This window comes from Channa argus, chromosome 15 (genome assembly GCF_033026475.1).
Source record: "Channa argus isolate prfri chromosome 15, Channa argus male v1.0, whole genome shotgun sequence".
In the NCBI taxonomy this organism is placed as follows: domain Eukaryota; kingdom Metazoa; phylum Chordata; class Actinopteri; order Anabantiformes; family Channidae; genus Channa; species Channa argus.
In genome coordinates, this window is record NC_090211.1 from 6,632,383 (window position 1) to 6,655,929 (window position 23,547).

The window sequence follows — 23,547 nt, forward strand, 5'->3', positions numbered from 1 at the left end:
GCCGGAAACCCATTGCTCAAATGCTTTGTTGTTTGTAACTACAATCTTAAATCCTGTGTTTGCAAGTTGTGAAGTTGTCAGATCTTACAGGAAATTAGTTGTTTTTCTTTCCAAATCAAACAAAGCTAAATACTATCACAGGTGCAGAGGACTAAATGAGTAAAAGTCCCTTGTAACAACCTCTTGAGTAATCAGAAGAGTTGTGACAAGAAGCAACAGGGTTTATTGGACATGTGGTCTTACTCATGAAAACCATTAATAACACTACTGGTGTAAGATAGAGGCTTCTAGTCATCTCTGCCATGATCTCATTTGTTAACACTAATTATGTCAAGGTATAACAATTAATACCTCAGTGATATATTGATGTCTGAAAATGCCACCCTGAGCACCTTTAATTAACCTCATATTTATCAAAGCAGGTTCCACATCTGAAAACAATAAGAGAACGAGCTTTTTGCACTAGCATAGACACAGTGGAGGGACTAAAATGCTAATTCCACTTTGTATGAGCAGAGCATTGCATGCTCTAGGGGCTGGAGAATGGTAGCGAATGGTGCAGTCTACATTAACACTAATAGATGGTTGGCTCAAGTCAGGCTCCACCTGCTTTGAGAGGCACACAGCCCCCTTTCCCCTCTGCAGGTTATTTATACCTGAATAACCTTAAATAAGGGCATCCCGCAATCTAGATGTGGTTATTAATGATGATGGTTGTAATGACGGGACATTGACACACAAACTCATTTGACAGGCTGAGCATCCTCACTTGGCACCGTAAGAAAGGAGACAGTGTGGGAAGAGAGAGAGAAAATGAGAAGAAGAGAAGGATTATTAATCTGATAGATGACTGTATGGCTCCAGGCAGAGAAGGGAATTATCAACACTACAGTAATAGATGAATACTGAACAGCTGCAGAGAGCGGGCCGGAGAAAGAGATAGAAAAAGACAGAGATAGAGATGGAGACAGATGGAGGGAAGGCCAAGTGAAAGGGATGATAAGGGATAAAGAGAGAGGTATAAATAGTGGGAAGAGCAGAGAAGAGATCAGTTGTAAAAGAAAGATAAAAAAAAAGTTGAAGACAGAAAATAGGAAGGGAGTGAAGAAGAGATACATTAATATTAATAATTTCTTGCTCAGTGAGAGAGAGAGAGAGAAAGACAGGGGGAGAGGGGAGGAGGCTCAATAGAGAGATGAATATAAAACAGGCAGAGATGGAGGGATGGGAATGGCAACACAGAGACGCATATTAAACAGAGTGGCCAAGAAATGGAGGCAAAATACAATACAGAGGGACAATACAAACCAGGTGAGACACAAGGGAAAGGAAAAGAGAGAGATGTTTCTTTTGAGTGCTGGAGGAGTAGGAGTAGAGGTGAAGTTGGATGGGTGGGGGTAAGATTGATCAGTCATGCGTAGGCTGTGGTTCAATGACATTAAAACACACACAAGGACACTAAGATAAATCATATCGGCAGCAGCATCTCTGATCGTACAGAGCAGGAATCCAGTAGTAGAGCTGAATGGCAAACGCAAGAACCCGGCAACCATGCAACATGAGGGACGGCGGCTCTCAGTGCCCTGCAACTGCTCCTCATCTGTAGCCTGACTCACGGCGCTGCCAGTGCCAGTGGATAAAGAGGCACTCAGGTGTTATTTTTGGATCCACTCACCTTTTTTTATGTATTTTAATTTCCAGCCACTTTTTTTTCTTTCTTTTTTTTTCCTTTCCAGCGAGAACTAAGTGCTAGAGCTATTTCAGGTAGACAGCTTCTGAGTCAAAAGGTGGCAAAAAAAAAGGAGGTGGTAGAGGCTGAGGTTAAGATGGTAGCTTAGATGTTGGAGGTGGTGAGTGGGAATCTATACAGGAGACTAAATAGAAGTGGAGCTGACAGCTGGCTAGAGATTGGTTGATAGTATTCTGCCTCAGTGCTGTCACTATCAACATGTTCCAGTAGTTTCTACCTTTAATTCTCCCTCATCTCGTCTTCCTTCTTCTATACAGTATTTCCCATCTTTTTGTGAACTCTAGTGAACCCCCCACCCTCCCATTGTACCGTCCACTGAAGGGAGTAAACACTGCACTGACCTCGCACTTTGATCAACGATTAACCTGCTTCAATGATGCATATTAAACCTCAACACCCACCCCCCCACCACCACCCCCCGCCCAATTCTCTATCCACTGCACACAAACACACTGCAGCTTCCTCTCCCCCCTTTTGCTCTCACTCTCCATTCAAATCTTAGCCAACAGAGTTACCATGGTTACCTATTCACCACAGTCTCCCACTCGGTCCAGCTGTATCCCACCAATTCCACAGCCACCCCGCTTCTCCTCCATGCTCATTAGCACCCTACGCACACTCATATAGAAATGGCACGATGCAAACATGAATGTGAATGACATCAACGCTCTCAAAACCATGAGGCTGCATTACTGTCTTCAGCACTGAAGATGATGCTGCACTGATGATGATATGCTTCAATTTGTCCAGTGTGTCGCCCAAAATGACAAGCAGCCATAAATCACAAGTGTAAAGGTCAGGGTCATTTTTCTATGAATGATGATGCTGTGGCAAATAAAAAGGTAAGTACGCTGACTCTGTTCAGCAAAAAGGAAAAGGTTACATAAAACGTATTTACACAATTTTCTGACAAAAGCAGTTATTGGTTATATCACATGATAAATTTGTGTATTTCTGTTCTGTCCCTGTTTTATTGGCTGTACATATCAGTTTGAAAGCAGCTAATTACAAATTTCTTACAAGTTAACAACATGTAAATGAAAACACAATTGCACTTTGTTGCTTGTTTTTGTATATTGCATTATAAATTCTAACTTTGTAAAAATGTGTCACAAATATTTAATGTTAATACAAAATACAAAAGATTAATCACATAACCATCCTGCTCTGCTCAATGAAGCTTTCAGCATCTTTTAGTGCATTGTTTTGGTTTAATGACATGTGACTTTACTGTTTTGTGTCACTGTCAACGCTATAGTGCAATTTTTGAGTCACAACTGTGAAGAAAGTCTAATAAATCCACTTTGCTCAGCACATAACAGCAGAGACACAAATTCTGAGACTAGCTGTTTAACATTGCAGGGCTTTTAGCAGCTAAGGCACCAGTTATTTCCCTTGGGAGTTGGTAGAGACCAACAGTAGAGCTAAAATCAGGACTATTTTGGACTTTCATTCATCAGCCAAAAAAAGAGACTCCTCCTGTAAAATATAACTAAAGCCTGTTTCAGACATGAACTCTAGAGAATGTCAGGAGGATCAGGTCCTGACATTGTCTGGAGTTTCCCTTTCAGTCATGTAGCCAACATCAGGAGATAGTCTGTGCGAGATGCATTCTCACTTGTGAAGAAATACTCCGTGCATTCGGGCAAGGGATTGTGCTTAGGCACCTAGAGCAGGGGGCAGGAAATGGCACAAAAACAAAACCGCGGTAGTGATAGTGTTTTGTTTGTTATATGGTTGTATACCACAAAATCTCGTGCTGTTCCTTGTGTTTGTTTGATGATTTCCAGGTCTGCCCTTAATGACAGACATTCACAAATTTCATTGTCCTTCCAGTTCAACATTGTTGTGGCTTTCGGACGAATGAAGGAGTTTCTCACCTGGGTAAAATGGCTGGCTGGGTAAAATCCGAGAAATTTCAGGGGCAACAGACTTTGGCATTTGCGTCACACATACACCCACCCCAGAGAAAGTCTGGAAAATGTCTGAATTCCAGTGCATGTCTGAAAGGGGCTTAAGATAAATGCATTATGGTAGAACAACGCATAGCAGCAGTAGCAAATATAACTCAATGACTGCGTTTACATGCACTTAAGTAACCAGGAATCAGCTTTCTCTGTAATCGGGGAATGGTGTTGACATGCACTTAAGAAACCTGGTCTAAATGCAGCAGAAGAGTAACCACATTTCCCCTCCACGTCTGACTTATTTCAATAGCCTGGCTCACAGTTTTCAACTGTATAGTGACAAAAACGGATGCTGTTTTCCCACAGAAATCTCTTCAGCTCGGGAAATCAGCTTTCCAGAGAAAGCCGATTGCATCCTGATTACTTAAGTACATGTAAATGCATTCAATCACATATACTTTGCCAGGATGATGCTGTGGTGGATGGACTGGTGAACAAAGCACAGGCTTTTCTTACAGGAGTTTGAGTCCACTGTAAAACAACTGTTGGCTGTAACAGGTCATGCAACATGAGAAGTCTGATGTACTTGATGTGATGAATCAGTGAACTAAATCAAAGCCACAACATTTTAACATCACCTAATCAGGTTTATTTAAATCCAAACTAATCCTGATGTGTTTAACTGCTGTGTTTGCCCACTTTAATTCCAGTTTATGTTTATAGTGTGAAACTGGAATTTTAAAAAAATATGTCATTTATTCTGATGCATTTTGCTTTATTTAGTACTTAGCAATGTAAAATAATGGGAGAGAAAAAAAACTGTTCATCCACATCAGATTTTTAGGGACTTCAACTAAACTATACAGAGCATTCTTGACGTTTTTTTTTACCCTTTTCTATACAACAAAGTTATGATTCTGTTTAGCTTTAAAATCAATTACTAGACTTTCAGCACAATAAACATTAGATCTGCATCCATTTTTGCCAGTTCATTTAAGAACAGATCATTAAGATCTTAGCAGAACTTCATGCTGAAAACAGTCACTCTATTTTTCAGTTTACAGTGTTTTTAAAAGTTTGCTCCGCATTACTTCACAACCACAACGTAAAAATTAAGCTAGGCTGTATATTATAGTGAATTACTAACAATGATTTTCAGGATGGATTGGATTTCATTAGTGTGCAGCAATGAACAGAAACAAGTGACTTTCTCCAAAGTTAGAAAAATAAATTAAAAATCCAAAAACAATTGACTAAAACATTCAAAACTACTGGCACAGTCGCTTAAATGTGATAGAAAAAAAATCCCCCTCCCCCCAGATGTCCTCAGCCTTCCTCTTAAATTTCCTTTTAAGCTTCAAAGAGAGGCTTCAAAGTTAAATAAAACATTTTCCTCACACCATTAACATGACATATACAGTATTTTCTCTGTTCTATAAAATATTAAAGTTCAAGATCCATTTATACAACTGTATGTAATAAAATTCTAGATTCCCTGTGCATCATTTTACACTTACAGTGATACCCAGTAATTCAGCTTGACATACTTGTCATCTTTGGGATCTGACAGGAATTTAAAATAAAGTTTTGTGCATCTGAGCAACGCTTTGCTCCCCAGTATGAAGTTTTATACTTGACTTGCCAAAGGCTCTGATAAGGTTAAAAGACCCCTATCGTTATGTTTTAAATTTTGGCTGCTATGATGTATCCTGCAAATTTTATTTCATAAAGATTTATGTCAAGCTCTAAAGGTTGGGTAATTGAGTTTGGATAATTTTACCCTCCACTACATCTCTGCCTGTGACCATACTGCCTAAATGTAAGTGGGAATGGCTAGGTAAGGTAGGAGAATAATGAGCGCAGGATTTTGCTTTCCCTACCAGGAACAAGTGATCATCAGTAGAGTATAGTGACCGTGAAAAGACTGTGCATTAGATGGTTAGATGGAAACTTTTCTAAGCTAGAAAGTGTGTGCTGACAGTTGGAAAAGCAGCCAATCGAACAGACAGGGATATGGACGCTCTCTCTAGTGTCCCGCCTGTACATCAGCATAGAGGCCATCAATAACGACTCGGCACACACCAAGATGGGAGCTCATGCAACCATAAGGGGAAAAAACAAGAGGGAGAAAAAGCTCATCGTGTCGGTTGTGTGCATTGGGAATAGAGCCTTGACCTTTTCCGATCGCGGTGGCATCCTCCCAATCAGGGTTGTGCCTGTGAGGCTTAAAGACAGTGGGAAATCTTTTATTATGTGCCTCAAGATCTGAGGCAACGAAGTAATTTAAAATAAAAACGTGTAACTGATTTTTATCCTAACCAGAAGGTAGAAGTTTACTTATTACTGTACCACAGCTGCTGATACTTGTGCATTATCAGGAACAATGTTTCTTGGCAGCTGCTGATTCAGCCAATTTACTCAATCTACTTAATCCATTTATGTTTTATTAAAATTCAGTTAGTGGTGGTCCATGTCATATAAGACAAATAAGATAAGGTTTTTTGATCAATATCAGCTACGTTGTCTAAATCTCTGAATCTGAACCCAATTCAGATTTTACAGAAAGCAATCACATTTTTGTTATTCTGTGTGGACTTTTAGTGCCTCTTGTTCAACAACAACAACGGCTCTTTTAGAGGCTTTACCACCCCGAGAAAAATACAATTCTGTGGAAAACTGACTCCTTTGATCTAAATAGCATCAATATAAGCCGTAACAGCCCACATGACAGATACCAGTGGAAAAAAAAAACAATTCAGAAACAAATCTTGTAGAATTTGCTGCACACAAGCAGTCAGTAAAAAGGGACAATGCTTGCTTACAACTGGAGGGGAGGTAGTGTAGTGGTGTGATGAAGAAGGTCGGAGTAAGAACCCAGATCTACCTCCTGTCTGGTTCCCTCCAATCCTTCTGTCTCCCACACTATTTAAGTGCCAACAACAATGAGTGGAATTTCCCATCACAAATGGACACAGTCTTGGCACCTTGAGGCATTGCTAGGGGGCAAAGTCTCGGGGGGAAAACTCAAGTTCTTGTGTTAAACAGAGGATCAACCCAAGACTCCAATGTTTTGGGGAATTCTTTTGAGGTCCATTTATAGGACAACACATTTCAGGCTGATCCCAATGGTCGACTCAATAGGTCCAAACAACATCCGAGGCCAAACACATTATGTTAATGACAAAACGTAAGTATATGTACTAAAAAGAATATAAATAGTAACAATTTGTAAAAAAAAGAGGCAATATATCAAATATGATTAAAAACCTGTATTTAATTATCAGGGCAACATAATTAGTTTTTGTAAAAGGTGAAGATTAATCAGCCAATCTTTTATGTTTCAAAACCTGTGAATTAGCACTGAACATCTTCTTACTTAGCATAATGGTAAAAACTTCATGTCACTCAAATGAATGTATGAATATATTCATAATTGTGTATTGTTTAAATAGGATTTTAAAATTGCCCAAAACACCTCTGACTACTTGTATGTGTAACGGGTGTCATAAAGTTAGCCAACTGACTCATCGATGTGTGTGTCATGCAGCATTACTTACCTGACATTTGCCACAGTAATTTAATAATCACACCAGAACAAGTAAAGCTGCAACAGTAAAACTTCTGACTGTATTAAATTAAACAATGGTGTATTCTATTGTTTATGAGTACATTTTTTTTCATTTGTAAGGCGAAGAAAGTCTTATTTCTCCTGTCAAAAGTTGCACAATGTCACTTTAAAGCTCTGTGGAGCAGAGTGTAACTGAGAGTTGGGTGTTATTTCATCTTATTATTATGAGTAGTCAAGCAATTTATATTTAATAAAAAACCTTATTATAAAATAGTGAATGCTAAAGTGTTTTCATACAACATCCAACATCTACGAGGCAGGCGTGGTGGTTTTCTCATCATTAGAAGTAATTTGACCAGCAGACAAAACGTTCTCTAAATATCAGCTCAATCATAATTTCTTAAAATGATTCAGGTTTTCAAAGAGGCACTCCAGTGAACTGCATTTGAACACAAATCAGTCTCATCTCACTGCTTTGTATTAGAAGGGAATATGGCGGACCACAATACAATCAAATACAATCAAGTAGGAGGCTGCAGTAAGGTCTTTCACTTTCCCAGACGTTAATTTCTCCAGACCTTCCTGCGCTGACGCAGAAACCCTCTATCACAAGTGTGATCTCAGTGCTGCACAGCTCATAAGAAGCAGACAATTTTAGGATATGATAAATCAGCGCTAATATGATTACCCTCAGTGTCTGCTGGTTAACATAAAACAACAACTAAATTTTCACTTAGCAGTCGCTCCTCACTCAGCATACAATATCTTGGTTGTCTCAGCCAGGTGGAAAAAGTTGCTCATGCAGAATAGCATGAAATGCCATCAAGCCCGCTAGTCTTATACATTTAAAACAAAATATATAATGCAATGAATTTCATTAGTTTCAGCATCCCTCCATAGTTATGTCAGATGCTGATCCTACATTGAGACAGTTTCCCCCTAATCAGCCCATTATAATCCCATCCAGACCTTCCACAGTCTGCTACAAACCAGCAATAATTTTAGCCTAGTCTCCTCATCTAGCCTCATTTTTCCTCTACACTCAGCCCCTTCCTGGTCCCAGGGTAGTCTATCACACTTAAAGCTTACACTCTTCACAGGCACTTATAAACATTTAAAGCATTTGACTAACCGCCAGGCAAAATTGACTTTGGGATGAAAGACCGGGGGGCTTTTAAAAAAATGAAAAGGGAAACTCTGCATCAGGACACAGAAGCCCTGATTTAATGAAAATCAACAACAACAAAAAAGCAGTTTTATTCTGTAGAAGAAGCCGAGTCACACATAGGGTTTCCTCTTTTAATGATGGGGGAGCGGGGTTGGGGGTGGGAATACGGGGTTGCAACAGAAGGTACTTTTGAATAGATTTAAATGAGGAGCGGTGGGGGGGGGACGTGTCATACTGTACTGGAGAGAGGAAGCCCCACTTCCTACCCCTCTGTGTCCTCTGTCGGCCTCCTCTGCTGTGTTTACCCTCCCACCCCCTGGCACTGAAAGAAAGCTGAACAAATGCTGGCCTTGCTGGTGAATGAAAACCTGACGTCACCTGCCCACAAACACACACATATACACACAGACACATACACGATAAGGACTGTGACTAACAGCTTACTAATGTCCATTCTGTTGCCTCAGTTATCCCTGCTTCATGTCTCGCTCCCAGAGCAAGGCCCCCCTCCCCAGGTTATTGAAATATTCTGATGTTAGATTTTACAGGCGAATCAATGATGCCAGTCAATAACTTGAGAACAGAGGTGTGTTATGACACCTGATACGTGTGAAAACATCATTATTGTACTTAATAAAGACTTTTTGCTCCCTGTTACAACATGTAGTTTATGTATACCCATGTTTGAGTCCACCTACCCATTGACTCAATCTGTGTTTGACAGCTGATATCATTAATCGGTTGTTGCAATGCAACGGGAGAGTATAGGCAGAGCAAGTTGAGCAGCAGGTGTGGTTCACTATTATTAGTGATGAAACAAGCCGTAATAAGCAGAAGCGTGTTGAAGGTAACTTACAACAAGTTGCATCTGCAAAGATGTTGAAGAAAGTGGGCCCGCGTTTAACTTAGAAATAATCATGGCTGGATTACTGACAGACCTAGTGAACACAGGACAAGGCGACTGAGAGATTGGGGGGTGGGCATGGGCCAGAACCTCTGAAGTTACTGTTCATTTTCATTTTTGTATTAAAACCTGAGTTAAAAGACAAAATGGCACAATGAGAGGATAACAAATGACAGATGATGAACAATGACCTGACACATAGCAAAAAGAGGTGCACACCAAGACAAAATGTCTAAAAACAGGACAGAAACCATCCAAAATGAAAAGAGTGAGGGACCATTTTCTCATATTCCACGATCCTCATAGTGTCCACACTGACAGACATGCAAACTTACACTTTAAAGTAACAATCAAACTATTTTTTTCAACTTGCTGGCTAATAATATTGTATTCCAGTTAACCTTTAACATTCACTGGGCAGGTGCCTAATTTGACCTACAATGCATGAATTTTGTAACTGCTCTGTATACAAAACTAAACTAAAACTAAAGAATGTTTAACCACCTTTATGTCTGTGTTTACGTGTTATACTATCACTTTGATTAATTGTGAAAAAAAAAGATATTTTGGGTGTATAAATTAAAGACTATGGATAAAAAAAGGTCTGATCATTAGCAGTAAAAGCCAAAAATACACAAAACTATTATTTTTAAACTGTGGCCTGGGACTATATCTTTTACCTCTGTTTCTTTTTCCAGTTTATTTGTCTGCTTGTTAGTAGGGTTAAAAAAAGAATTGCCAACAGATTCCAATTAAAATTTGAAGGGAGAGCAAATGGCTAAGAAATGAAAGATTTCTGAGTGGGCGTCTTGGTGCAAGCTCAGAACCAGCATTTTGTTTTACATTTTACAACTTTCATGTATTTCCTATTTTCAAATGATCCATTTAAAGAACAGTGCAGGGGTGTGGGCTCTCTAGTGGTTAGTTAAGGGTGTACTGTTGTGTATTTGTACTTAAGACCACACAATATTAAAATATGCATATTTAAATTAAAAAATGAAGGTTCTCTGAAAGTCACATTTAATTCGACAAATATTCTAGATATAAGATATAAACCTTATATATCAAAAAGAAATCATATTGTCACAATAATTTAATGAGAAGATGGAAAAAATATTTTATTCCAACTTTATGGAAAACAGTGTTTTTATATTCACAGTATGTTTTAATTATATCACCTTCCTGTTGGAATAAATAAAACAAATTTATAATGTAGTAAGTGTGATCAGATGTCTTTGAAAGGCTTGCTACCCCTTAAGCTAATCTGTCATTTTGTACTCGACGTCTGAACATGCAGAAGGTCAATTGAGCTTATGATTGTTGATAAACTATTAATTAAACCCAAACTCCTCCTCATTTTCTCCCTGCTTAGTTATTAAGCTTCTTAATATGATCTCTTGACAGGGCGTACAGCCTCAAATGCTGTTATGCTCGCACATTTTGTCCATCTTTCACTGTTTTACCATCTTCATTTGGTTATTGGAACCATATCACATATCAATAAGTCTATATTTTTAGAAAAGAGCATAACAATGCTGATGGGATTTCTTAAACCAGAGCATCCGGCATTCCACATTTTAATCACCACTCATCCTTGTCAAATAGGATATACTGCAGCCCCCTCTGCACTGTATCTGTCTCCTACTTCACCCTCCCACTCAAAATGTCCAAAGATGCGTTGCTCTTATTAGGATGCACGATAGAGAGAGAAGTCCTGATCTATTCAGAGTTGCCTCTGCATGATTGGGGACCGCCTCTCCTTCAGAGGGGCCTAAGAGCTGCAGATTAAAGTCACTGAGTTCATCACCCTGCTCCCATTAACACACATTACACTACCTTCCCTACATGTTTAAATTCCTAACTGGGGGCTTGAAACCACTTGTCATTACATGCTGGGATAAAAGTCTTTTTAATGTTAACATCTTCACATTCACTATGCCAGCCCTTAACTTCAAATGAAATCCACTTATTACTGTCCATTCTGTGGCACCGCCTTGTCAGGATGGCGATTTCGGGAACAATTAATCCGTATTTAAGGTTGTTAAGTGTGTTGATACACTCAATTCCTGCCTGCTGAGGGGGGACGCCAAAGCCAGCAGCTAATCAAAATGTCTCTCAGCCATTTACAGAGCAATGTAAACTGCACAATTTTTGGGTTGCTCTGAAACCTTTTTCCAGTGTTCCTGAGCTGAGCATTTTTTGCTCCTAGCTGTTCTGGAAAAGAGGACTTTGTTCAGCATTTCTTTGTTTCTCACTGCCCTCGCTTCCTTTTTTTGCTCAGGAGAAAGTGTGTATGTGCTTCCTTACATGGGGTCAAACTGCAGCATGCTCTGTCTTCATGTGATTGTTCGTATGTGTGTGTGTGTGTGTTTGGTGACATTTCTTTGATGGGGTCAGTCTATGCTGCATTCAGTGTGTTTCTCGTGTTTAAAAAAAGCTACAAGATTTTTTTGTGTACTTAATGTATACTTTTTCTGCACAGTGTTTCATTTGGGTTTGAAAATAAAGATAAAGTCTAAAACATGTATATGTAGGACCTGTTCTGGTAACATGACAGGTTCCAGTCGTTGGAACAGAAAAAACTATTTTTTAGTTGAGACACTGGAGATGAGTGGGTTTTCTTTCTTTGCCTGACATTTATTAGATTATTGATGCATTAAAGTGATTGTTTCACAATCACTTTATGATAACTGCAACATCGGTTTGCTGTCAAATCCACACCATGCTTTTAACAAAATATATATTTACTTCTTTTGGGTTGGATTTTCTGCCAAAATACTAGAAACTTACTTTTGTATCTCGCATTTTGAAGAAGTGCACAAGCGTGCGAACGCATCATCAAATGAGTTGAACACATTTCAAAAGAATCTAGAATCACAACTGCATTACCAGAAAATTACTTGGTGATGTTGAGATACATAAAAAAAAGAAGGAAAAAAAAGAGAATATTAACTGTAAGTGATGCCAGTGGTGCACCATGGAAATCAATGCAAGCTGATTGTTACATCAGCCTGAAATTAATGTGAACTAATGCATGAAGATTGTTTTGCTTTAACATAAAGTGGTTTGGCAGCAACAGAAAGTACAAATACTCCTACAGTAATCTTGAAAAAACAAATATTTTTAATTGAAAATGTTCTTTGTTTTTTTGATTTTAATATACATCATTTTTGACTATAGTTACATTTTTCTCTCCAGAGAACCATCAAGAGTCAGCTTCTGAAGCTTTTCATGTTTGTAATGGTGTCTATATTTGCACTGCTGAAGGGATTTATAGTTTTCCACTATTTAGGTGGTCCAGGGCCCAAGAGTGTGTATTCTTATTATTAGGTAAAAATCTAACATTTGGAGACTGGTGTGTTGCACATACAGCTCAATGATTCACCAACTGGAGTGGGGAGGTGACTTAGTTTCAACAACGCTGTGCAACAGCAGCACTTTGGAATTGACAGGATGAGGTTTATAACATTAACATCGAGTCAAGTCTCCCTCACTTCCCTAATGCACACACATACTTCACCCAAGTGCTCCACCTGTGCACCTTAAAAAATGCAAATACTTGTTTCTACGTAGAATAAGTTATCTCACTTGCAGGTATTCCTTTACTATGCAAGGTCAAAATCAAGGTCATCGATACAGGATTGCACAAATAGAGTTGGGTAATGCCCTCGTACAGAAAGAGAAATAAAAATGCAAGAAATGATACATGAAATAAAAATAAAAAAATCTTATATTAAATAAAAAAAGACACAAATGTTCTGTTCTGTATATAGTTCTTTACAGACATTACACACTCAACATCGCAGCCTTCATCGATCTATTAAAGCCACAGCTTTGAGTTATTTAAACAGTGACCAATTTTATGTAAATGTCCCACACTGCTTTGCTCAGACCGGTCCACGAACACAGAGAGCCACAGTACACACGACATACATGTCAAATTGTTTTAGTTGCCATTTTAATTTTAAGTTAAGGATAAAAGTTAAAGAAGGACCAGCGTGGTGTAATAAAATAATCTGCTGATCACAAAGAGTCAATATTTCAACACTAAGCTTCATTAACACGAACAATAGGCTCAATTAGTTTGAGCTTGTTATTACACTGACTGTAAAAGGCAAGACAGTGATTGAATATTTGAACCATTTACTTCAGGACACTTAATGTGGCAGCATCAACAATATGATCAGTTGTTTTACATCAACTTTTTGTATTTAAATAAATATGTTAATAACAGGCTGATAGTCTGAGCTACAATTTCAGCACAATAAATTAGTTAGTGTGCGCAGCCTCTAGATTTGTAAATTTCAGATCAAGTGCAGTATTAAATTCTTTTAAAGCTAGACAGTATTGATAATAAAGAGATTGATTGAATGTGTTTTACCTTTTTTTATTGATTGGTGATTGAAGCTGCTCATCAACTCCTCTGAACTTTTCAATGCCTTTTTGGTCTGCTGCTGCTGCAGACTATTCCTTAGTCACTTATTTTCACTGCGTCTGTTTCCGTCAACAACATGAGTTCCCTTCAACGGTGACTTGGCTTATCCTCAGGCTTATCCTTTAATTTATACGCTACAGACACTGTTAACCTTAAATGACTATGGTCGGAAACAGACAGACTGTGCAGTCTACTTCTGTCCACTTTCGGTAAATAATTTAATTTCAGTTTTAAAAACAGTAGCTTTAATGTAATGCATCATGCATTGGAATAAATCAGAAACATAACACAACAACCATCAATGTCATGTTGTTGCACATTGTGAACTATTGCACTGGATGAACAAGATAACATTAAAGATAAACAGAAGGGAAAAGGGATTGTGCAAGATCAGCAGTACTCTGCAGCAGCAAATTTTACACTGTAACAGGGCTCAGTGTTTAATTAGAATTTCAGAGGTGAAAGAAAGGGAAATAAACATAAGACAGTGTGGTGCAACATGTGGAGCAGAGGTGGATACGCTTTAATTATGTGTCCATCTGTTTGTGCACCTCCAGCTCCATGACTGTACAGGAGACCTTGCAGGTTTATGTATAAATAACTGCCTTTTCCCAAATAAACCCAAAATGATAAGCAACGCTGTCTTGCCCCCCTTTCATTCAGACTTCGCCCCAGCCTTCTCTATGACTGACACACTGACTACTACACAGACAGATAAACACTCACACTGACAAACACGATAAGGCTTTGCCCATGAAACACTGACATGGACTGAATGATGGACGTCTCCATGGAGACCAGTCACCAAGACTGACACAGTGTCTCTCGCGGCCGAGCGCAACACCAACTAAATCAAAGAGGTGAGAGGAAGAAAAGAGAAGAACGGCAGAAACAAGCACAGATAAAGAGTGGAACCGCACTGTGCAACACTAGAGTGATTACAAAGCAGCGGTGAAATATTCTAGTGTATGTGTGGACGCGGTGCAGATCTGGTCTAACGAGCCTCCGTGCCCTCCGTTCTGCTCCCCTCACACCTTCGTCTCACCCCTATCGCTCACACCTCTCTGTCACTTTTTCTCCTTCACACCCCTCTCCTCATACAACCACTCCATCTCTCCGCTCTCCTCTGCATCTGCTCTTCTGTGTGTCTTCTCTCCCTTTCCTACACCTAAGGCATGTTTATTTCTACACCTCACCTCCTCAGCCGATATCTCCACCCTTCTCCTCTCTGCGGGTTCTTCTCTCAACCCCTCTTTCTCTCTCTCTCTCTCTCTCTCTCCCACGCAGTGTGAAATGGAAGCTCTCACAGAGACCCGGGGTTGCCATAGTAACCTGCTATAGTAACCATTCGCCATCTTGCATGTCTGTGTCCCGTTGACGAGGGTTAGGGGCATCCGTGCCCCCACTCGGCAGCTCCCAAAACGGGGCGTCAGTTCACTATGGTTACACGGCGGGATTGATGGAAAGGTGCCTTGATCACTCTTGTTTTTGCATCACAAAATTTCCAAATGACCACCTTTCTCAAAAGGGTAGAAACTGATCACAATTGTTATCTGCGGTTGGATATATTATTAGACATAGAGACACACAGCTGAGAGGAAAATTGGCTCTGAAAGCTCCAAACAGGCTTTAATAGTTTCTAGCTTCCTCCATTTATAAAAAATTACCAAGTTAGGGCTCACTTAGGCTGCAGGTATGGCAAAAAGCACGTGTCACTTTACCAATTAACAGCCATTGTTTCAGATGTCCACACAGGGAAATATGATCCTGAACGCCTCACTACTGCACCACCCAATCCAAAGCTACCAGAAGAGAAAAGTGCAAGAGGGGCAAAACATATAAATAAACTAGTACAACTGAGTCAACACTCTACATATACATATATATCGCAGAGTATCTGGGGAGTTGGAAACCAACAGTAAAGGCATGTAAGGGTCCAGGTGATGGCACAGAGAGTAATCATCCCAAACATACGGCCGAATCTGTGATCTATCACAGCGATGGCGCACAGCTTCACTAACTACCTCCTGTGTGGCTCTTAGACGCCTCCAGGGACCACTGCTGGCATGTCTCATCACCCTCCTCTGGAGCCACCATCTCACTGTGACATCAGCATGGCCCCACACACTGCTGCCCCTGAAAATACGACAACCTCTAAACAGAGCCAAAAAAAACATTTGATTACATGTCATCTTGTGCAAGGGTGCACCCACGCTTCTCTCCAGGCGTCTCATCGTGTGCTTCCAGGGTGCCGTGGAAACCAAACCTGTTAGTGTCAGGTTTAAATCACAAAAAAAAAAAAAAAAAGCATCACACTTTGGTCATCAGCGTTATAATTTCATGTTTACTGCTCCCGTGTACTATCTCTTGCTTGCGATCTACATCATCACTATTTATGCTGTCATCCTCGTCAGCATCAGTATGCCAGTACTGTTGTGCCTCTAGCCAGCGAAGCCAGTCAGTGAGGCAGACAGAGGAAAGGCCCCAGCCTGACTCTGCAATGCTGTATTGAGCTCTTATGCTGTCATTGACCCGAAACAAACTCCCTCAAGACTCTGTGCCTAGTTGCAGCCAAGCCGGCAGTAGCTGCAAAGCATGGTGGTCACTGAGGCTTGACCGCCTTTATTGCCCAATCACATTTACTAATACTTAATCTAACCAGGAGAAGATAATATCTCTTCTCTTTGCCAAACTCAATATCAGACACGTTGAGCTGAATGCTCTCCCTGGCCAACTTGTTTCAAACAGCCTGCTTCCTGACTACTACAGTCTCTCGAATTGCTGTAATGACAGCCACGTTTGACCGTCTTTATATATCCATACATATATGGATATTTGACTAAGCACGGCTAGACCGATTTCCCGTGGTGCAAACTCATGAATAGGGAGGGAAAAAGAGTCGCCTGTGTCCACTTTTCAGGCATCCCCCTCCACTTTAGGTCATGATGGGAATATATTCTCAGGGGAAATTTCACCATTTCTAATTATGTCAATTCAATGGATTATAGCATCCATTTTCTGTCATTAATCGTTGCCATTCTTCCAACTATTATTCAATAATTAATGCCCGGACAGCTATCATGATCCCCGTAGGGCCAACACCCAGGCCTAGACGGGAGACTCAATCAAACCAATCATGGCTAATTATATCTACCCCGCTATCATAGGCAGCTTAGCATTTCTGTTTCAGATGGGTCAGTGCCCATGCACCCCTAGCCCCCTGGTTACTAATATTCAAATTCTGCCATATCATGCGCAAAAAACAGAACCTCAGCTCTCAGTCTCTGGATTCAGGCATGGCGTGAGCACGTGGCGACCGGCAGCAACATGTGTGATATTATCCCAGTCTCTCAGATGGGGGCTCATTGCAATTTTCAGCCTCTCGTGGCTGATCAGCAACTCTCTCTTCACCCTTCAACCTGTGTACATCAGCAAGTCGTGGAGTCATCAATCAATGACTCTCTGGCCCTATGAAGAGATCAGCAACCAGCTTGCCCTGATTAGAGCAGTTTTAGTGTCATGCATAATCTCCGTCTCTCTTTTGCTCTCCACCATACACGCAAAAGTGAGCATAAACACACATGCATGCACACACATTCACACAGACACCAAATTTAGGGCAACAGTTACTCTCTTTGCATTCTAATCAAGCAGCAGAGACGTTCCTCAGAATTAATGCTATCTTTTTTCCTTTTAGATACAGTACGAGGATGAGGAAAGGCGAACTATACTCTAACCAGATTGAAGCTTTCTGGGTTTATTTGAAAGATGCACAAATGGTTGACATTGAGCAATATCTTAGGGGGTAATCATTTATATGCTGGATTCCTCTTGTGCCCTTTTCCACCTCGTGTGTTTGTTTTGGGAGGATTTTCCGTGACTTTTCCACGTCTCTTCTGGAAATAATCCGTAATGGCCCCACAGTTCCAACAGCGGTGGATCAGTAGGGGGCTGAGCATTATCTCAAAGTCACACCTTCCCTGTAGGCCAGGTGTGCATGTGTAATTTACCATGTCCCTGTTAACCTGCTTGCTTGTTTTCATCAAGCTCGTCGGCCATGCATAAGTGGTGCGCCTTGGAAATTAAAGAGCCGCCTGGCCTGATTCCTCAAATGACTGAAATTGCTCAGCTGGTGCTTAATTTGTGAAACTGGAAGGATTTAGCACTTGGTTTTATGGGGCATGTGCACCTATGTGTTTAAATTAATGGCTGACAGCTAAAGTTAGTAAGATGACCACATGCTATATTTTTTGTAAGAAGTGGTGTAAAAATATTTGTGTTTTCTTCTACAGTAGTAGTGTATTGTTATTGCAGCTTTTATCTAGAGCAAATATTATGAATTAATATATTTATTAATTCATATATATTATATAAATATTTGAATTCAATGAAAAAAATGTACAGAATTGTCTTTCCTTTGGTCACTGAAGCAACCAGTTGCTAAATGTAGAGGGTCTTAGAGTGCCACAATCCTTAAAGGGTCAATAAACTGAAAAGGATATTCAACCTGTTACCACTCTCTAATCTGTGTTAACCTTCCCTTGTAAATATGATATTTTTCAATTTGATTAATAGCATGCAAATAAGGTCAAGATGTACTTTAACAAGGTATGTGCCAAGTTGTGTGATTGGGTTTTCGATTCCAGGCCTCTTCTAATTCAGTACTACGGGTTTCTAAATGTCTCTTAAACCAAATTCCAAAGATTGATGCATGTAGGAGTTTACACTCCCTGATCACATCACAGATTCTGAATAAACCAGTTTCTGGTTTCCCTCAGAGTGGCTACATTCTTACAAATGGCTCCCTTTTAGTAACCTTGCCCACACTGAGTTTTTTTTTGGCTTAGATAACGCTTTGGTTTGGGGCTGTGACAAAGTTCAAGATGAACAAATTCCACTGACATTTTGGCCTCGCTTTTGCAGCAGGGAGACGTCTTGATATTTTGAAGCGCTGCCCTGAGCTTGGGACCTTGCCTTTAAATGTGATATCATGTGACAAGCCTCTCATGAAACTGAGGCCTTGCAGTGACTGGTGGTGTTGCATAGAGTTCATGATCAGATGAGAAAGAAGCCACAATACGTATTTTTACAGGCAACATAAGAAAAAAAAACCTCTTAAAGTTTCATATCTGTAGATAGTTTTTTGGCTTAAATAGAAATAATATGCTGCAGGGTTATAAATGGTGTGTGTCATGGTCTTTCACTTGATAGTTAAGTTACGATGGTGTAGTTTACAGGTACTGTGACAAGCTTTAAATTCAATTTGGGTGCGTGAATAAAAATTACAGGACCTAAAATACCAGTAGCAAAAGTAGGACTGTAGGGAGTAAAGGAAAATAAAAAATTGAAAACAGCTATCTTTCAGTAGAAAAAAAAAAGAACTTTAAAACTCTTCTGCAGAACTTTCTTATAACTCTTCTTTCCTCTCTATGCAAAACTTGCAGAGTTGGAGGGGGCTCTACCCCCCTCCCATCCACACACAGCCCATACACACAGCTAGAAACTCACCCCTCCACACACCCCACACTTCCCTCGCTTGTCTAATCCTGCCCCAGTGCCCCACTTCACCTTCCAACACTCCATTAATAACTTATTCTCTCTATCATAAAACTCGGGAGATCATCCAGCTGGTCCACCGCTCACACACTGCCAGCAATCTCCTCCCGCCAGTCCCACCCCGCTCTGAAACACTGCACATTAGCATTTAAATCCTCTCATAACCGTATCATTGTGTTGCAGATAGAGGCAGTAGATCTTCATTCATCAAGCCTAATCTATCTGCTCCTTGTTCTCAGCCGGAGGGGCCCCAGGCTCTGCCTCAGAGTTTAACCCACCGCTCATAAGCCGCGAGGTGCCTGCGCATTTTCCTCCAAATCTGGGGTCATCAGCAGGGGCCAGCGATCGTAACTGAACCCCAACACACAAATTAACAGAGTAAAGGGCTCCGATTAGGGAGCTTTAATTAAGTAAATTTGAGTAAAAGCTGCGCGTTAACCGGATCAAATATTAAGCTCTGTCAACAGCTTGCGCTACACTGGATGCTCCTCTTATCGCCAAGGTTCGCTTGACTTGATAAACACGTAAAACTGATAAACACAGCAAAATAAGAGAAGTCAAAACAAAATCCTGAGAGCTGGGGAAGTTTGAATTGCGCATTTGAACCAGATCAGCTTTTGGAATTGGATTTGGTTTCCCAATTCAGTCTCACACACGTCTGTCTCGCCATACATGTAATTCCTGGACATCAGCCACATCATAGAGCCATGCAGCCCCCGAGGAGGCCGATACCGGATCACACACGAGGACAGTTCGTCACGTCAGGTCATGAATGCGGATTTCCATTCCAGCGCATTAGTAGTTATTTGCGCGTGGAAGAAATGTACAAACTGTAACGAGGTGCGCGCGCGCACGCTCTCTCTCTCTCACTCACATGCACACACTAGATAATCCCAGTTAGAGCACATAAAACTGTATATCGACAGTGGGAATGTCATTGAGACTTACCTTTAATTTTAAGATCCCGGGATCAAGTCCTGAAACACACCTCGCTCCACACGCGCGAGTCGATCCGTATTCCGAGAGCCCTCACCTTCCCTCAAAAAACAGCGTATTCCACTGCAGAGCCGCCGCCGACGCGGTCTTCTTCTTCTTCTTCTCCTCTGCCTCCTCTCTCCCCCCTGTCTGATTCTCCTCTCTCTCTCTCTCTCAGATTGATTCACCCTTTCCAAGTGCTGCTGCGCTGCCACCGCTGCTAATGACAATCGTCTCAGAAATCTTTAGGTGGATGGAAACACTGGTCGCTGAGGAGATGTTGGACTACACTGCTGCTGCTGGGACACTGAATATGCAACTTTACGTATTTATTTGATCTGTTTATGTTTTATGCAAAAATATTACAATGACTACTGCAATCTGCAGACCAGCGCGGTACACACAAGACCCCGACAGCTAATGGCAAACGCATAAATATTAATACACAAAAAAACACAATGAAAAACCGTGGTAATTATTGTCATCTTCATAGTTTTTATTATAATTACTTCTCGAAACCCACAGTTGTGTTTCAGTCATTATCTCTCTTTCTGTCATTTTTATCTTGGATTTCACTCCAGCGCCGCTCACACGTGTCCATATGGTCATGTTATCGCTATAATATGATGATGGTGGTGTTTACAGCTTGTTACAGGGAACATTTGCTGCTTGGCCGGTTCCCTTGGAAACGCTGAAGCACACACAGTGCTGAGCCCCACCTGTACACCGCCTCATTGGATCTGAGTCCTGGCTGCCATTGCAGCTTCCATCATGTACACAGATGTATTGACATGCTGGCGTGGAGGGAGAGGAAGAGACTGAGTGCCAGTTTGTTTAGCAGGAACTATAATTTCTTCTTCGAAGAACGTGAGAAATGATGAAACAACTGAGAATCGTTTAGTGGTGACTGTTGTGCGGGCAGGGGCGGGTGGATGGAGGGGCGTTACGTAATTAAAGGAGGGAGTGAGGTGAGGTTTTAGGTCTGGTCAGGGTTGTCTTGTCAATCACCTCAGCAGGAGATTAACATGAGGATGTATGTGAGAAAGTGGGAGGCTGGTCGAGTGTGTCCATCAGATCAGGAGGGAGCAGTGTGTGTGTGAGTGTTAGGGGTGGGGGGTGTTCAGATGGGTGATTAGTGTTGGATTCATAATGTTCTATACTGAGACTCAGGATTGCTCTTTCTCACATCTTTGCACCTTAACGCCAGCTCTTCATCACAGGCACGTGTTTTCATACACACTCCTCACACACGTGTCGTCTTTCAAGCTCGGCTCCATCACACACACTCACACACACACACACACACACACACACACACACACACACACACACACACACGGATGATTAAGATGGGAAACGAGCTAATGGCTGACCCCTACATATTTAGTCTGGATGCAGCAACAGGATGTCCAACCTGTTTCTCTTATTAAACCTTGCACATTGCAAACTCCACGCGGCCTTGGCCGCCCTTTCCACTTTATGCACAATATGTTCTCGCTCACTTGACCCCCCCCCCCTCCCTCAGCCTTACATTCTGCAGTGAGGGACTAGTGGCGTCCACAGCCTGTCCCCGTCTGTAATTCCAACAACAACGTCTCCTGCTCAGTGCTTTTGCATTGAGCCGCTCCTTCCTTATTCTCTCTCTCCACTCCCCTTTCCCTGCCGCCTCACTCCCTTCCTCCCTCTCTCTCTCTATTAAATTTCCAGTCACACAACAGTGCAGTGGATATCCCTCCCTCACTCTAACTCTCACACATTCTCCACCACCACATCCCTCCCTCCTTCTTTCTCTCACGCATACATACCTCGGTAGTCTGTGGAGGTGTTGTCATCCTGGATCTCTCCCTATTGCTTGCTCTTGATATTGACTGTTCTCTCCCTCTTTTACTTTGAACCTCTCAATCTCCCTCACTCTTGATACGGGGCTGCTCTCTTTTCACCTCTAGTTGTCTCATCCCCCCCCCTTCTCCTCCCCCCGTGCCTCATTATTTAAAACAGCCCCCTCACATTTCCTCCTCTTCCTCTCCAACCCACTCTGTTTGTATCTCTGTACTGCAGTGTCTGCTCAGGCTATATGGTGTTGGGAGTATAAACTCCCCTTCCCCTCCCCTCATCTCATCTCTCCCTCACTGTGGTGGGTGTGCACGGTTTGCTCCATCAGGCCAGCCTTTAACTGACTGATTGAGTAGACACCACAGGCCGATAAATGAATAAAGATGGGAGCCACTGTGAGGATTAATGCGCCTCATATGAAGACAGAAAGCTTGCCATCCAGTATTTCTGCCTCTGTCCTGTGAATGAGGCTGCTCTCCCCTCCTGTGCTCTGCCTTGGGTTGATGTGTGTTATGCTGTGCTGGCATATTGGTCAAGAGACGTGCAGGCACCCTGTGCCCTGGGTTATGTTCAGGTCCCGGGCCTCGGCAGCACTGGCTGCGGTGGGGTGAAGCCTCTACCATCGCCGTGCTGTGCCGTAACAGTGTGGTGAGAGGAAGTAGGGCAGATCCACTTGTGGTGTTGAGAACATGCTGCCCGCCATTCTCCTCTCTCATCCATCCTCACATGCTATCCCAAGACTGAACTCAGCCCAGATTTTGAGGCCCTAACTGATCCTGATCCGTATCTGATGGTGAAACAGCACGCATCTGGCTGCACACATTCTAACATGTGTGGCAATAAATGGAACGTTCGACTGTCGTGACTAGCAAGCAAGGGTTGAACGCTCTAATGCTTATGCCTGTGTACACCCTTAAACACTGTGTTTTCACCCACAGAGAAAAGAAGCTCTTTTAAAACACAGAGCTAACCAAGCTTGTATCTCCACTGCTAAAGCCAATAGTCCTTCCTTATCAGAAACAGTCCTATCTGGCAACCGCATCCATTAAGGCTGATAGTGCCATTGATCTTCCCGAACCCAGGCCAAGTGGACCTCAACCAACAGGCTGCTGAAGACAAATCCAATTTTAGGTGTTATATGCCCCCCAAACTGCACCCTCCTCCTCCTTGTCATCTCTCCATGTGGAGGTTAAACTCATCTACCACCACAACCATCACAACACATTCACTCTCTGTGTGGCGAGGATTAATATTAAGACTGTCTCTGCTGTTCCTCCATCGCTGGCTCCTGTCAACACCTCCCCCGGCAGGGCGTAAAACAAACTCTGCCCCCAGGCCTATAAATCCCATTATGCTGAGCAGCACTTCTGCTACCAGGCTGTATAATGTTCATCTGTAGCCCATAGCCTGCCCTAACTGCCCCTTTAAACTGGTCCAGTGCCTTTTGTCAC

The 23,547-nt window shown here is 41.6% G+C and overlaps 1 protein-coding gene across 3 annotated transcripts in view; it reads right to left on the reverse strand.

Annotated features, from left to right (window-relative positions):
* The window catches only part of lrrc4ba (leucine rich repeat containing 4Ba), a 53,552-nt gene extending 31,349 nt beyond the window's left edge, over positions 1-22,203 (reverse strand). For all 3 annotated transcript variants that reach the window (XR_010910756.1, XR_010910755.1, XM_067476377.1), the window contains exon 1: positions 20,237-22,203. The gene's annotated coding sequence lies outside the window, so the exon portion shown is untranslated. The remainder of the gene's footprint in view (positions 1-20,236) is intronic.
* Positions 22,204-23,547: the final 1,344 nt, after the last annotated feature.